General features: G+C 43.6%; 1 non-coding gene across 1 annotated transcript; it reads left to right on the forward strand.

Moving 5' to 3' along the window:
* Positions 1-14,727: 14,727 nt before the first annotated feature.
* LOC138388915 (U7 small nuclear RNA) lies at positions 14,728-14,789 on the forward strand. Its single transcript, XR_011234370.1, has one exon. It is a non-coding gene; the product is annotated as a U7 small nuclear RNA (small nuclear RNA).
* The last annotated feature ends 415 nt before the right edge of the window (positions 14,790-15,204 follow it).

Here is a 15,204-nt window from a genome sequence, read left to right on the forward strand (position 1 = left end):
CATCTTTATACACACATTTTTCCCTTTTCTTTTGTATAATTTCCTTAGGATAAATTTCCTGAGATGGAAGATTGCTGTGTCAAAGGGAATACTTGTGATACAAATTGCCAAGTTGTTTTCCAAAAGGGATAGGAAAGAAGATAGTGGTGGGAAGAGGAGGGAGGGAGAGAGAGGGAGAGAGAGAGATGATATGAACGTAAGAACATGAGCAGGCAAGAATATGAACCATCACACTGTGTGAGGGTAGGGTACTGATCTGTTTTGCTTATTGTTGTAAGTGCAGAGCCCTGGCACACAGTAGGAGCTCAATAATGGAAAGAGTGACTACCTTCCAAGCTCAAGCTTCACAGGTTAAGATTGATGTGCTGCTAAATTTGTTGTTATGCTCAAAAGGACAGAAATTTGCCAGTCAGAAGTGAATATTTTGCACCACTTTCCCTTTGTAGTTTTGGCTTGTGAGTAAAAGAACAAAAACTAAATAGATGTTTATGGAAATTGGACCAAGAAGGAAGGCTGAGCATATGTTTAAGCCTCCCCCTCTAATTCCTAGAAAAGATGTAAAAGATACACATTCTCCTGTTATATATCCATTTATATGTGTGTGTTCACACACCCTATCCAGCCCCTCCCCCAAGTCACTGGATCTAGGCCGTGGTAAACAAATACAAGCATTCACAGAGAGCCCTGCAGGACTTCCACCTAAAGATGAGCACAGTCTTAGGCTGGGTTCTTATGAATAGCCTCTGCGATGAAGATTTGTAGGAAGCTGATTTATTGGGAAGTATTCCCAGGAAGAATGGGTAGGGGCATGGCCAAGTGGGACCAGGAAGGATGGAGGCCACCCAAGGGTGTAATGAACTCTCAGAGGATAACTTTGCTTAATGCAAGGAACTCTGGACATAGTACAAGTCATACTACAGGGGTGTCCCATCAAGCAGTGAGGGGAGATTTATATCCCCTGTACCTCTCAGTACATAAACCGTCCCCAGGGACATAAACCCCCAGGCACTCTGGCTCTTGGTGTATATTGGCAAAGTGCCATCCAGCAGGCTGAGGCCTGGGCCACAACACAGACACAGATGCTGGCTGTGGGGAGTAGATGTGTACAGGGAGCCTATTTAGATTGAAATGGTAAAGAGATTTGAGGGCAGGTGGATGGAGCCCTGCCAGCTCGTGCTTCAAGCTCACAACAGGAACCACGGTGAAAACTAACCCCATGAAAGGAGACATCAAATTTAACAAGTGAAAGAACAAACATCTGAGAAAACAAAGTTAATTGAAAAAGACAGAAAACGACTCTAGAATAAGTTGAATCAATATCCTCGTGGACAGAGAAGCAGATACTACATCTGCTGATTGAATCTATTGAAACAGAGATCTTGAAAATTAAATCTTTGATCACTGACATTAAAAAAAAAAGACTAGATGAACTAAATAGCAGAATGGGAACAATCGCGGAACAAATTAGTGGGCTAGAAGACTGAACTAAAGAATTGCCTGAAAAGAGATGAAAAGTATAATAGAAAAGTTAGGAACACAGAAAATAATTTCATAAGTTCCCACATCTAGCTAGTAACATTTTCAGGATGAGAGAGAACAAAGAGGACAGATGGGAGAAAATACTTTAAGAGATAAGAAAAATGTCCAAAGTTAGTGAAATACATGAATCAACAGAACAAATATACCCAACAATACCCAAGCGGGAAAATGAAAAATGCCACATAAATCGTGCTGACATCATGGTAAACTTTCAGAACACCAAGGACAAAAAGTCCTAAGTCTTCCTGAGAGAAAAGTAGATTATGCACAGGAAAAAAAAGAGAGAGAATCACTCTGACCTCATACTTCTCATGGCAATAGTTGATGGCAGACAATGAAGCTAGATCTTTAACATACTGATGGAATAGGAATGATATTTTCAAGTGAAAATATCATTCCTATTCACCTGGGAACACATATAGGCATTTCGGAAAAGGAAGAACTCAGAATACATACCGTTCACAAACCCTGTTTGAAAAGATTGCTAAAGAATGTATTTTAACAAAGTGACATTTAAGAAGAGCAGTACCTAGAGAAGCAATAGAAAACAGTAATGAGAGAATTAACTGGTAGAATGTAATGTTAAGAAAAACAAGTATTAGTCATTATTCACATTTATTGAACTTTTATTTACTCACATTTATTGCACTTACTGTGCAAGTACTTATAACATGTGTGTGCAGCACACAGTAACTTTGCTTCTGATCCTCTTCAAAGAAAGTGTCAACCAATGAACATTTGCAAATGGATAACCTCTGTAACATTTTAATGAACTTCACTGAAAATGGGTAAATGCACAGAGATCATTCCACCACAGTCATGACAGGATGGCTCAATTTATATGAAGGTGTGAAATTAGAGTCTGGGCAGAGCCACATACCTGAGGTGTCTGTCAACTGGACCAACAGTCCTTGTCCATCGGAAGGACATCCATTGATGTATTAATACATTCTCTCTTCTCAAACCACAGGTCTCTTATTCTCTAAAACTTTTGGTGGACTCAGAATAAATTTGTATAATTTGCCCTTCTGGTCTTTCTATTAGAGCACTTAAATTATTCCACTGAAACCTGCCGAAAGCTTTCAGACCTTTAGCATTGACTGGGAAGTGAAATTGAATAACAAATGAGCCCAAGTCAGGGGGAAACTCTTGTTTGAAAAGAAAGGACTGAGCTGCTTTTAAGCAGTTTTGCTTCCGTCCTTATTTATAAGACCTCTTAGAAGTTTAAAACTATTTGCTCTTCTCTGATTGATTTGATCCTTGGATTTAGCTGTCTTCTTCCAGGGCAAGCATTGGAAGGAGGGTGGCCCTCTTTGTTCCAGGAGCTGTATCCTCTGGTTAAGACCCTGCATTTTTGTTTCCATACCAGGAATTTCAGTGATATCCATTTTCCTGAGAGATTAGAGATTGTTAATTACTGTCTGCAGGAAAAAAAAAAAAAAAAAAAAGGAGCCCGCAGCACTGCAGCTTGGCAGGTTCTCTAAAAATAGAGGCCATAGGTTATTTTTAAAAACCCTCATTGAGGGATCGTGACCATGAGTCACATTTATCTCCAGAGTTTGCCTGCTGAAGGAAAACCGCATGGCTCTGTGAACATTTTCAACCCTCCCTGAAGCATGGCCACCTCTGCAGAACAAACAGGCACATCAACCCATCGATGAGGAAATGGAGAAGAATTTGTGCATGTGGAATTTGAAGACCCAATTTAGTTTAAAATAGATACTCCACGTCCAGAGAATGTGAAGTGTTTTCTAAGCACTAGCTCTTACTAATGTTTATCATGCTGCTGTAGGGCTCTTTTTACTTATTGTTAGCTTTATTCTTTCCTTTTCTAGAAATATTCATAATCTAATGAAGAAATATTTGCTGAGAAGGAGCTCCATGGCCTGGGAGGTATCAGTCTTCTCCAAGACATCAATTTCACTTGCTTACAGAACATTAAAAAGAAATTTTAAGTGATAAATGCATTAATCTACAGCTACTTATGTTTAGGCTGTTCTGGCTAAAATGGAATACATTATCTGTAAGACATCTTTCATACTCCCAAGGCACTTTAAAATAATGAAAACATATAAAATAATATCTAAGTAATTAAAGTAATGGCAAATAAAAACTTAGCATTATATAGAATTGCCTATCGGAGTAATAGATCTCTTTTTATAAGCCCTTTGTGATATTGCTATTAATTTTTAAGTAACAAAATATTGCTCTTGAACCAAAAAGGGGATATTAACTAACATATACACTATTAATTGCTCTGCAAATGCAAAGTGCTAAATTCTAGTTTATAAAAATAAGCCTTTGAGGGTATCTAATAAAATCTACTCGCAGTGCCCACTTCTGAATCATCTAAGCAGTAGAAGAGACACCCTATATGGAAGCCGTAAAAATTGCTTCATAGAAAAAGAGACCCTGGCTGGGCGCAGTGGCGCATGCCTATAATCCCAGCGCTTTGGGAGTCCAAGGCAGGAAGATCACTTGAACCTTGGAGTTCTAGGCTGCAGTGAGCTATGATTGAGCCACCGCACCCCAGCCTGGGTGACAGAGCAAGACCCTGTCTCTGGGGGAAAAAAAAAAAAAAAAAACAGAAAGAGAGAGAGACATCTTGGGTCTCTTCTACAGGTGGATTTTTGTGCATCAGGAAGCCTGGTGTTGTCCACCTTCTCTCCCCAACTCACAGTCTTTCTTCCGGGTAGCCCAACTCCTTCCTTGATGACTCAGGTATTGACTCTCTCACACCCTTTCCGATAATGGGTCCTTTGAGGCACAAAGTAAAACCAGCACCGTTCAAAACAATGTCACCTTCTTAAAGATGGTATAAGACCCCAGACCAGCCTGCTGTTTTGGCAACCTCCTGCCATCATGATGTTTCTAGTCCTGTGTGCCATAGAATTGGCCCAACAGCCAGATTTCTCCTTATTCACCGGATTGATTCAGCAGGTCCTGGATTACCCAGTCCCAAAGGAACCCATTTAATGCCCTTGTGGACACACCACTCAGCCCAGCCAAAACTTGAGTACAGAGCGCAGGGTGCTTGATTTAAGGAGGCACTCACTCTTGGACTCATGGGAGCGCAGGTTGGCATTTGCGCAACTCAGACAGTGAGCGCTTCCCCAAATGCTTCCTCAGACTTCCCGCAGGATGCCTCGCAGCCAACCGTACCAGGGCTCTAACCTACTCATGGGCCAGCTTTTCCAGCCCTCCACTTGCAAGGAGGTTTTACTGAAAATAGCAAGCAGCAGGCAGGGAGGGGAGTGAGTGAACAATGACTTAAAAGTGAATACGAGGCCCCCTTTTTCTATCATACTTTACAAGGAACTCTTCTGGTAGTTCCTCAAAATTGTATCCCTGAAACCGCTGCAATGGACTCCTCAGCTTTGGGAACGAATTTGTCTTAACATACGAACTGTTTCTCAGCAGCCCTTCTACACACTATTTGGAAGGAAATCACGTGCTATGACTGTGTAAAATCATGACATCGTCTTAACATTTTGAAGGTTACCTGCTTTCCTCTTAGACATTTTCAATGTATAGTAATATGTTAAAGCTTCCGAGAATTCCTAGAGGAGGAAAAAGCAGTCTGTTTAAACTTGTTGTAACCAGCATTTGACCACAGAACCCCTTTTGGGAGATGGGGGACATCTGTTAGCATCGTACAGGAACTCAGTTCTGGAGACCGTGGTGGAGTAGACTGAGCATTGGATTTAGGACAGGAGACTCGGATCCTAAGCTTGCTCCGTGGTGATGGGACTCTGCACTCTTATTCCACCTGTTTCCAGATAACTCTATTTATCTATAAATAGAGGGGGCTGGACGAGATGAAAGCCAAGGACCCTTCCAGCTGTAAGGCACGAGTGCCCTAATGACTCAGCTCGTCTTTCTTTCATTGGTGACCACCCTCTGCTGGTGGGTCTCAGGGCAGGAAAAAAGCTTTGTCTACAAAGATTTGTGCCAGCCCCAGCTTGCTTCCCTCATGTTCAGCTGCAGGTCAAGAGCAAACTTTGAAGTGACATTTCAAGAGAATCCGGAACTTTGCTCTCCTCAAATCCTTCAGAAACGCATTCAGGTAAAATCAAACAGTGGAATAACTGAGCAGTGCCCCCTCTCAGCTAGCGCAGGGGCTCCCAGGCGCAGGATCCCAATACCGGGAAGACCTACCAATGCTGCAACCCCCTAACCTTTCAATAATTTTGCACAGTCAGGCTTTTGATTCTGACCCAGAGTTTAGTGACTTCAGTTAATTCCAGCTACAAGCAAACCTTAGATGTTAACACTGATTAATTGTCAGCTTAATCTTTATTCAAATATATCAATACTTTTAAGGCCAACGTAAAGGCAAATATTTGCCTCTTACGCTAATGTAGCCAATTTTTAAACAATAAATAGACTTTGCTCGAATCACTAATGACCATTTTTTTTTTCATTTTTGTCCGACATTTTGAGAGATCTTATCTAGCATACTGTATTTACTAAGTAATTAATTTGTTTTCCCTTTTAAAAAATTAATCCAAAACGCATATCACTTGGCTGTCTTCCCAGGCAAAAGCAAAGACATTTGGGTATCTCAGTTATAGTTGCTCATTCAGTTTTTAAATTTTTATTTATTTTGTCTTACTGTAATTTATATTTAAGTAAATGTGCAGAATTTTATGATTCTGCTTCACAAAATACTTAACGAATACTCGATAATGCTTGCGCTGCAGCTGCTGCTGCTGCCGCCAGAGGCTTGAGGAACAGGATTCAAGCACTTTTTCATTCATTCACTCACTTCGTTTTCAGTGGACAACTGTGAGACTTTCCTCAGGAGCGCTTGGGTCCACTGAAACGTCCTATCCTCAGTGTAATAAACCTGTCACCAAGATCCTAAAAAACCGGTAGGGAGCACTTACTAAATGCAGATCCACGGTGCTCCGCCAAGGCCCCTCTCACCCCTCCATTGTCACCGTCTTCCCAGAGCTCGGGGCACCCTGCAGGCTCCATGAGAAATACCTTTCTCCTGCCCTTGGAGAGCTGCGGGGAGGGAACTCCCCTCCCCTTCCCTAAGACAATGGGGTACAATTATGAGCCCTTTGGGATTCAGGGTTACTTTTTGTCCAGGAATTCGTTCAGTTATCTGCCCAAAACTAGGATAGTTGGTCATACCAAGTGTCAGGGAGACATTAAGGATAGATGCAAAGATGGACACATGGAGGAATCAAACAGGCCAATTTTGCTACCATTGGAGGGGCTTAAAGTTTCTGAGGAGCAACTTCGGCTCCCACCCAGGTTTTTTGCCTTTCCCCCATCCCACCCCTCACCGATTCTGGCAGGTTAGGCTGGGGGGGGGGGGAGCGTGGGGGGAGGGCAAGCTCCTTGCCCCAGGGGAAGGGTGTGTCTGGCCTGAGCAGAAACAAAGGCATCTTCCCAGATTAAACTCCAGGAGCTAAGAAAATGTTTGCAGAAGCAAGTAGTGAGAGGGTTGGGTGTTTGAGGGGGGATCCTCTTCAGGGCTGGAGAGAGGGAAGAGAGGGGTGAGTGAGGGGAGAGAAGCCAGATGCCCTGGGTCCTAGCAGAACCCCAGGTATGCAGCAAAGCCCTAAAGAGGTTAGTGAAATTCCAGGGCTGGGGGCACCAGTGCCTGGCTTCCCCTGGAGCCACAGGGGCGGCAAGACCCCCTGGAGGGACCAGCTCTGCAGTGTGTCCAGGCAGAGAGCAGGCTCTGTGTCTCCTGGAGTTTCCACCCCGAGGGGAGGCACGGAAACAGCAGAATGGGGCCTCCACCCCAACAGGGACCGGGCCAGGCAGCTCGGCGTCCCAGCACGACCTGAGTAGAGTGGTGACCGAGGACCCCGTGACCCTTCCCCATACCTTGACGATACACAACCCCCTTGGGGAAAGGGAGAAACTTGATTTAGATTGAGGTCACACCACCCTAGGAAGAACGAAGACTTAACCTAGAAATGAATACGTTGTTTTTTAAATTAGGTTGTGTTTATTTTCTATCAGAGTTATGGGCTGAGATTCCTATCCACCACCTGTGGAGAGGTGGGTGGCCTAGCCCTCAGGGCACAGGCGGGAACTTCCAGAGCCCTCCTCCACCCTCTCCCGTCACCTTCCACCTCCTTCCCAAACCGGTGAAATCCGTGCCCTCTTGGAAGTTACCCCTCAACGGTCAGTGTCAACCTAATCCTGGGGCTTAGGTTAAGGCAGGGTGGGCTGATGCCAGGGACGTAATTCTAAAGACCAACTGTAAATGGCCACGAGGAGGAACAGAAAGTGAGGGCTGACTCTCCAGGTCTGGACGAAACTGTCTGCATGTGAGTGTTTACGGGGATAATGAAGATGAGGAAAGGCAAATGGGAAAAAATCTGCCTTTTTTCCGTTACGCAGACTCCTAGTCCTTTTTTTTCCCAGTGGCAACAAATTGGGGTTGAGGGGAGAAAACAACGTTTAATTTGTCCTATCTTTATTTTTTGTTTTCTATATATGTATTTTAGAGACAGATCCTCGCTATATCACCTAGGCCGGTCTCGCACTCCTGGGCTCAAGTGATCCTCCCACCTCAGCCTCCAGAGTAGCTGGGACTGCAGGTGTGTGGAGCCACCCTGCCCAGCTTGTCCCGTCTTTAAACACATTATTCACCCTTTATTCTGCAAAAGTAATAAAAATTATGCACACCCCCGAATACCCTAACAAAACATATCGTAGTTAAAGAGAGCAAGGTCATCTTTTTACAAAAATGGGAAACTGAATCCCAGAATTAATAATGTAGTTTCACTAAAATCCAGCACTCAACAGATATATTTTGGTACACCGCTTTTCCTTGGAGAGAAAAGAGTGCTTTAAAACCCAAAGGTCTTAAATTTAAGATTTTTGCCTGGGTCATTCTCCGTTGGCTATGGAGTCCCTGGCCTCCGACCTCTGTCTCTGACACCTCCAGTTGTTAAAAGACGAAGGCCAAGACACAAAGAAAAATGTGGTAAAACTGGAAAATTGGATATCTCTGGTGAAAATTTGCCATAAGTTGTAGTAAAATTCAAACTGATTCACCTCCTGGTAGAAGAGGTGATTGGAAGTTCCCAGGATCAATTCTTTTTTTTTTTTTCTTTTGGACATAGAGTCTCACTCTGTCACCCTGGATACAATGCAGTGGTGTCACTGTAGCTCCCTGCAACCTCTAACTCTTGGTTGGGCTCAATGGATCCTCTTGCCTCAGCCTCCCAAGTAGCTGGGACTACAGGCGAGTGCTACAATGCCCGGCTAATTTTCTGTCTATTTTTAGTGAAGACGTGGGTCTCCCTCTTGCTCAGGCTAATTTTTTTTCTATTTTTAGTTGAGATGAGGGTTTCCCTCTTGCTTAGGCTAATTTTTTTTCTATTTTTCTTCAAAACAGGGGTCTCCCTCTTGCTCAGGCTGGTCTCAACTCCTGAGCTCAATGGATCCTCCCTCCTCGGCCTCCCAGAGTGCTAGGATTACAGGCATGAGCCCTGCCAAGCCTATTCTTATCTTAATCAGGTTCCACTTACCTCAAATCATTTAAAATAGAGAAATGTTCTTCTTCCCTCAAGTCGCTTAAAATAGGGAAACTTTATTCATAAGATATAACTTTCAATAGCCCATCTAGCTAGTAAAAAAACGTGTATGTGGAAACCTGAGATAATCTGAATAACTAATTCTGGCCATTAATTTCAGACTTCTCCCTCACTGGGAGATTTGAGAGCTGCTGAAACACCAAGAAATAAATTACTGAATTGAGTTTCACTGCTCACAGCCTACCGTCTGGTGAAGGTGCTAATGAGACTGATGTGGCCCACAGGAAGGGAGAAATTAGGGGAAGCAAGAGTGGGACAGGGAAACCACCTGCGCTGGTGGTAATCTAGCCCTTGGTGACTCAAGTGCCTGGACTTTTGACCAAATCCGTTTTAAGTTTTACTTCTCCAGTTTTCATTAGTTATTAAAAATGCAAATTAATAGACTCCTCCAGAAAATATTTCCCTGCTTCCTTCCTTCCCTCCCTCCTTTCCTTCCCTCTCTTTCTCCATTCCTCCCTCCTTTCCTTCCCAGCAGCACTGTTGAGCATTTACAGAGTGTCTGTCACACCATCAGCTTTACTTTGCAATGCCAGGGCCTTGAAAGTGGACGTGAAACTGCCAATGTTTTCAAAGCTGCTACCAAATAATAGTGCTCTGGGCTCCAACTAAATTCCAGGAGGAAAAGACAACTCAAAGCTGGCCTAATTGTCTTTGTTTGTAACTATTATTAATATATATGTGGGTGTGTGTGTGTGTGTATATATATATATATATATATATATATAAAACAACTAGAATGCCTATATTATTTCCATTTGAAAGCTTGACCTTGTGTTTTTCAATATGGTCACTAAAGAATGAGCAAACTGGAACTGCTTCTCCAATAAGTATTTCCTTAAAGTTCAGACAGAGCAAGGTGACTCACACCTACAGTCCCAGCACTTTGGGAAGCTGAGGTGGAAGGATCACTTGAGCCCAGAAGTTCAAGACTAACCTGGGCAATATACTGAGACTTCGTCTCTATTAGTATGAAAATTAGCCAAGCATGGTGGCATGAGCCTGTAGTCCCAGCTGCTCAGGAGGCTGAGGCAGGATGATGCTTGAGCTGGGAAGTTCAAGGCTACAGTGAGCTATCATCATGCCATTGCACTCCAGACTGGGTGACAGAGCCAGACCCTGTCTCTAAAACAAAACACCAAGTGAGCAAAAAAAACCAAGTGAGCAACAGAAAGAACAATAGATGCAAAATGCAGATTTCTTCAGGTGATATAAGTTGAAGGGCCCTTAAACCTGAGTAAGTTAAAAAGTGCAGAACTGTATAATGCATATGATACAAGAGGCATCTGGCAATTTTGCTCCAGAGTTCACATGTGGGAATAATGAGAGATTTTCCTTGCTGTAAAAAAGTCTAGGCCAGGCACAGTGGCTCATGCCTGTAATCCTAGCACTCTGGGAGGCCGAGGTGGGAGGATTGCTCAAGGTCAGGAGTTCGAGACCAGTGAGCAAGAGTGAGATCCCCATCTCTACTAAAAAATAGAAAGAAATGATCTGGACAGCTAAAAAAAAAATATATATATATATATATATATATATATATAAAATTAGCTGGGCATGGTGGCACATGCCTGTAGTCCCAGCCACTCGGGAGGCTGAGGCAGAAAGATTGCTTGAGCCCAGGAGTTTGAGGTTACTGTGAGAGAGGCTGACGCCCCGGCACTCTAGCCTGAGCAACAGAGTGAGAGTCTGTCTCAAAAAAAAAAAAAAGAAAAGCCTACATTTTGCATTTCCAAATATCTATTTTGATTTCCACCCTAGCATTTTATTATCAGCAGCTGTAACTCTGAAAGTGTGTTAGAGTGATGTTTTTGCTTCAATAGAATGAAAACTTGCTTCACCAGGCCATGGGTATAAGAAAAAAAAGTAATCCTGTCTAGTTTTATAAGCTGAAGCTGTATTAAAGTGATTGATTACTACTCTGCACGTCTTTTTCTGGGCCTCTTGTAACCTTAATAACATTTAAACCATTAACTATAAGATAATTGCCTTCTGAAAGGAGAGGAAAACGTGGGGAGTGTTTGCCTGTCTTCTTCAATTCAGTACCAAAGAATGGTATCAGAACTAGGTTCTGGGAACGTCAGCTAACATTATATTTTGTACACATATAACTTAGAAAATCAGTTGAAAAAGATCTAATTCTGGTAGAATGTGACAGCAGAGAGAAATCTCCAGCCAGTGTTAGGCAAAGCCAGGAAACGTGTCCCTTCCTCCTCTCATTTTCTGCTCATTACATCTGGTTCTCCATCTTCCCTCCAGCCCTTCCTTATTAATTAGAAAATATTGAATATGATAAATATATAAAATATCTGCAAGCTGGATAAGCAAAAAGATTAAGAGAGAGAGAAAAGAAAGAAAAAGAAAGGATGGAAGGAAAAAAAGACATCAGATGGCAGAACAGAAAAGACATAGCATCAGTCAGTGAACCTGCATGAGAATCTTAGCCCCCCACTAGTTAGGTGTATGGCCTTGGGCAAGTCACGGGATCTCTCTGAGTCTCCATTTCCTTATCTGAAAAACTGGAATGGTGGTATTTACTGGGTTTACTGTAAAAATTAAAGGAGATGATATATATAAAACACATGGTTAGTGCTCAATAAATGGTTTTCTGATTAGCCCACATACGTTAAGGTTTAATAGCTCAGTGTGTTGTCACTTTTTATGGATAATTTTTTGCTTTCACATTTTCATAAGAATCTCTGATGCTTTCACTCAAAAGAGGAAGCCCTGTTGGGGATTTCCCACATTGTGGCAGATCAATTGAGAAGGATGTGTTTGAGCACCAGGGCCTTCAGGGAATTTATACAGTCATGCCACCAAGATATTTTTTCTGGTACAATATTTAAAATAAGATCCACCCATGAATCTGGGGCTTTATTTGTGACCAAAGAACTCCTGGCTTCTCTTTTTCGGTTGGTGATGTTATCGTTCATGCTGTCATTAGGGCAGATGGCGGCCTGGGACATGGCACTCAGAAATCTAGGCATGAGGTCCCTCTGAGGTGAGTGACCCACTCCTTGGCTGACATTCTCAAATGGGTCCTAGTGAAGGTGACTAGATGTCCATTTCGTGGGACAGTGCCAGCATATCCCTGTTGTCCCTGAGTAATTATTAATAGCACCTCTCTTTTTACTGTTAAAATTATCCTAGTTTGGATGATGAATTATAGAAATACCTTAATCAGAATGAAGTTTATAGGAACAAGAACAGTAAATCACAAAAAGGAAAATGATGACATACTCTCAGATGCTTAGATTTCATCCATTTATAAGATGTACTGCCACATGTCACATACCATTAAAAAAGAAACAAACCCACCGGTTTGCTAGGGCTACCATAACAAAATACCACAGACTGGTACAGAAACTAATTTTCAGCCGGGTGCGGTGGCTCACGCCTGTAATCCTAGCACTCTGGGAGGCCAAGGTGGGAGGATGGCTTGAGGTCAGGAGTTCAAGGCCAGCCTGAGCAAGAGTGAGACCCTGTCTATACAAAAACAGAAAAAATTAGCCGTGCATGGTGGCACACACCTGTAATCCCAGCTACTCGGGAGGCTGAGGCAGGAGGATTGCTTGGGTCCAGGAGTTTGAGGTTGCAGTGAGCTATGAAGATGCCACTGCAGTCTAGCCCAGGCAACAGAGTGAGACTCTGTCTCAAAAAAAAAACCCTAATTTTCTCATACTCCTAGAGGCTAGAAATACAAGAACAAGGTATCGGCAGAGTTTTCCCTCTGAGGCCTCTGTGCTTGGTTTATAGATGGCCGTCTTATCCCTGTGTCTTCACATGGTCTTCCCTGTGTGTGTGTCTGTGCCCTAGTCTCTTCTTCTAAGGACACTAGTGAGATTGGATTAGGGCCCACCCTAAAGACCTCATTTTAATTTAAGTACTTCTTTTTAAGACCCCATCTCCAAATACAGTCATGTTGTGAGATATTGGATTTTGCAGGGATGTACCACCTACCCATTAAACTCTCACGTGCCATGGGTTGTTGTCAGAAAGATTAAAATGTGAGTAACTGGGCATCTTAGAACTGTTAAGCTGTGATTGGCTTGGAAAGGGGGCAGTCCATTCTCTCTGCTTTGGTGATGATGAACATGGCAACTTACAAACCCATTCCTTTGAGACGGTCCCTTTCGTCTGTGCACCCTCCTGAGAGGCTGAGTAAGGGAGAGGGAGTCTGCAGATCGCCACTCAGATTACTTCCCCGTGCCCTTCTCCCTACCCACACCCAGATCAGCCCTTAGCTCACACCTGGACCGTTTCCACAGCTTCCAAACTGGTCTTTGCACATCCGTCCCCTTCTTTTCTCTCCCGATCCACCCGAACACAAGCATTGATCTGCGAGATGACTCACAACTGCAGCCTTGGTCGTGCCATGGCCTGAAAGAAAGCCTTGGCTGGCTCTTTGTTCCTCGAGGATTAAAAACCGATGCCGTCTTAGCCTTACATGCAGGCCCTCTGCTCCCAATCTAGCCTCCAACCTCTGGCCCAACCACACCCCCTGTGCCCTCCCACTGTGACCCCCCAGGCAGCCGGCCTCCCCACCTCAGGGCTTGCACTGATACCTGAGCCCCTAGTCTGGCAGGCCTGTGCTCCGGCCCGTCTGAATGCTACCATGTAATTACTGCACGTAGTTATTTATGTCTGACTCCCCAACTAATAGCTGTCCAAATTATCAGGACTGTAATGTACTCCATTAACCACATAGGCTGAGAAAGGACTTGTTTCTTCCTTGGCTCTTTCAGAAAGAATGAAAAGTATTTCCCCCACCCCCCTCACCCCCATCCCCGTCTCCCTCCCCAGAAAGAAGGTAGCCCGGCCTTTGTGTCCTGGAAGTCTGACTCCCTCAGCCCCAGGGAGGGTTAACAGCCTTTTTGTGTATTTTCTGTGGGAAAAGGGGAAGCTGCCTGGTGGGATGGACTCCTCTTTTGTTTTCCAAAATTGAAAATTGGTGGCTCAGGGTATCTTTTATTTGGCCTGGGAAGTATTTTATAGGAATTTTAAATATTAGTTGTAATTTTCTAAAAGTAGGAGATTTCCCATGAAAATCTAAATTTCTGGGTTCTCTGGAAAAACTCAAAGATTTAGCATCTCTGGGCCCATATTTTCACATGGCAAAAAACGGCAGGGTCCGAGTCAGGCTGGTCCCCTTTAGACAGGCCCTGTGCTTCCCATTTCACCACAATCCCCACCACTCCCTAAGACTCACACCGCCTGCAACGTTCCTATGTTACCTGCCTGTTCTGTAAGCATCTGAGTTTTCAATCCCTGCTTAGACCAGTTAATCTGGGAGAAAGGAGATAGTGGTCATGAGCTTCAAGAGTGAAAGAGGATTTCCTTGGTAAAGGAGGTGTTCAAAGAAAAAAAATTTTTTTCAAAGAGTGAAAGAGGGCATGGCTACTTTATATAGGTCTTGAGAACCTGGGCCTACTTTGACCTGCCCTCCCGAGGGGGCAGGACCAGGGATAGAGATGGTTCGCTGGGTGCCTGCAAGGACTGGGCTATAAGTGCTTTCACCTTGAGGGTGTCAGCGAAAATCCCCATGGCTGAGCTGGGCACCCCCAGAGCTGCCCACAGAGATACCCATCTTGAAATGGAAATGGGCAAAGAATAAAAATAGCATCAGTGTTATAGCTCTTTTAGAATTTGTCTAGCAGGTCTTCTGGTCCTCACCGGAAGACCCCCCCCAAAAAAAAATTATTTAAAAAATTAAAAAAAGAAAAAAAGAAAAAGAAAAAAAAAAAAGATACAAATAGCATCAGGGACCACATCCACCAAAGGCCTGGCCTACCTCATGTCCCTGCCTGATACAAGCCCCACAGTTCTTGCACAGGCTACACGAGGTTGGATACAGGGCATTACACCGCATTACAGCAACTCTAGGAGGGACCGTTCATATCACAGTCTATGGTATAATTCCTCCTGCAGTTGTGCAGAGTTGTACAGTGCACAACCTGAGTGGCATGCATATGGTGGCCCTGCCTGGGCAGTCTGTGTGTGTGTGTGTGTGTGTGTGTGTGTGTATCTTAAGCCTCTCAAATGGACTAATTTGAACTTCTCACCAACTTTGAGAGTAAGGGGGCAGAACTTTAATTTTTAA

The sequence above is a fragment of the Eulemur rufifrons genome, chromosome 7 (assembly GCF_041146395.1).
Source record: "Eulemur rufifrons isolate Redbay chromosome 7, OSU_ERuf_1, whole genome shotgun sequence".
Classification (NCBI taxonomy): Eukaryota; Metazoa; Chordata; class Mammalia; order Primates; family Lemuridae; genus Eulemur; species Eulemur rufifrons.